At 42.7% G+C, this 2,338-nt stretch overlaps 1 pseudogene; it reads right to left on the minus strand.

The window, feature by feature from the left end:
* Positions 1 to 1,382: 1,382 nt before the first annotated feature.
* Positions 1,383 to 1,500, minus strand: LOC124596879 (annotated as a pseudogene).
* Positions 1,501 to 2,338: the final 838 nt, after the last annotated feature.

Genomic DNA, 2,338 nt, shown 5'->3' on the forward strand with positions numbered 1-2,338 from the left:
CATCTTGGCGTCAAATAAATATGCAAGCCGGCTGCCGTGACCGCGCGGTTCTAGGCGCTTCAGCCCGGAACCGCGCTGCTGCTACGGTCGCAGGTTCGAATCCTGCCTCGGGGATGGAAATGTGTGATGTCCTTAGGTTAGTTAGGTTAAAGTAGTTTTAAGTCTTGGGGACTGATGACCTCAGATGTTAAATCCCATATTGCTTAAAGCCATTTGAACCATTTTTTGAATATGCAGGAGGCATGGGACATCTTGTGGATCGCTACGACAAATGTTTAATTTTGAGCTGTGACTACGTAGAAAACTAAGTAAGATATTGAAATATCTTGTAAAATAAGTCTTCTTTCATTATCTTAGGAAAAAAAAAACAGGCGGAGAAACGAACGTTCTTTGCTGCTGCCAATCATGATTTTTCTTTACTTCCCGCAAGTCGCATTTCGGGTAATAACTCCCATTATGCACTGTGTTCCGTTTATTATGGCACCTTAAGCGTGATGTCTGCAATGTGCGTGCTGCTGCGTTATTCAGCGACTTCACTGTAATGTGAACACGCCAATTTAGGCAATATTGCTGCATCTTTCCCTATAGGTGCTGATGAATTTGTTTATAGCTTTTACGCGTGGTTATTAGACCACTGACTCGGTATGATGCTTCGCGTGCTTCACACCAGTAAACTGTTGTTTAAGAGTTGTCAGAGAGGTAAATTAATATGGGTCGTTGGTATTTATAGAGAAAACTGACGATAGTAGACGTAGAGAAGCATTTTAAATTGCTATTAGAATGTCTCACTATCATTTTCTTTTCAGAAGAATTCCACATATGTAGCTGGATTTGTTTTATTCTGGTGTCATGTTGATTTTGTGTGGCTTTGAGCAGTATTAATGGAAGACAGGACTATCGTGTTTTACGTCACGTTGCGTTAGGATTTCAGTTACTCCGAAAAGAGCAATTACCAGATTCCGTAAGGTCAGTTCATTTACATAAAATACTCATACATTTGTATAACGTGCTGCATGATTAAACATCGAATTCTACACGACAAATCTGACGTAAACCTTCTGGTGTCATTGTATAAACGTCATTGTATAACAAGCAAAACCATTGTTCTCACAGTCGTAGGCTTCGAATAACCAAAAAATAAAACGAAATCATACTGTTTTACGCTGTACTAAACTAAAAACTAAACTAAACTCCTCCGGAACAGGCCATGAAGGCCCAACGGTGTCATCCTCAGTTCATAGGCGTCACTGGATGCGGACATGGAGGGGCATGTGGTTAGCACACCGCTCTCCCGGCCGTATGTCAGTTTCCGAGACCGGAGCCGCTACTTCTCAGTCAAGTAGCTCCTCAGTTTGCCTCACAAGGGCTGAGTGCACCCCGCTTGCCAACAGCGCTCGGCAGACCGGATGGACACCCATCCAAGTGCTAGCCTAGCCCGACAGCGTTTAATTTCGGTGATCTGATGGAAACCGGTGTTACCACTGCGGCAAGGCTGTTGGCTTACATTGTACAACGAATTAATAATTAAATGTCTACTGGCCGCGCGGAGTAGCCGCGTGGTCTTGGGTGCCCTGCCGCGGTTCGTGCGGCTTCTCCCGTCGGAAGTTCGAGTCCTCCCTCGGGCATGGGTGTGTGTGTTGTCCTTAGCGTAAGTTAATTTAGGTTAGATTAAGTAGTGTGTGAGCCTAGGGACAGATGACCTCTGCAGTTTGGTCACACAGGAACTTGCCACAAATTTCCAAATGTCTACTACCATCCTGGTATTTCTGTTGTAAATCTAATAGGAATAAACGATAAACGAATTAGAACAAGTTAATGGTGTACTGTTATTTACTAGTTTAATAGTAAATGTTAGTGTTCTGTTAGCCACATGAATTAGACCTATAGTTACGTGACATGAAATGGTAACTAAGACTGTATTTTTGTGTGAAACAGGCCCTTGTACAAGATAGGCCTATTCATTGAACATACACTAGACATGATTTATGACCAAGAAAATACTTTTGTGTTATATCTCGATCACGAATACCTATCATTTTTCAGCATCTGGTGGCTCCAACCAACTTATATATTCGGTGCGCCCTACGCTGCAAAATATGATGGCCAGTGCCGTTTGTTGCTGCCATTCAAAGCGCTGAAAGAAATAAAGAGCCTTTTTATGTTGAATATATACCTGTTCGCGTTTCACAGACTTACAGACAAATGCTGCAGTCGTCCGTCTGTCGAAATTTCATAGAGCACATTCTAATCTCAAACTTTGTGATGTTCCTGGAGGAAAACAAGCTGCCCTGAAAGGATCAGTAGATATACACGAGAGACCAAGCGAGTTTACTCATCT

The sequence above is a fragment of the Schistocerca americana genome, chromosome 2, assembly GCF_021461395.2.
Source record: "Schistocerca americana isolate TAMUIC-IGC-003095 chromosome 2, iqSchAmer2.1, whole genome shotgun sequence".
NCBI lineage: Eukaryota > Metazoa > Arthropoda > Insecta > Orthoptera > Acrididae > Schistocerca > Schistocerca americana.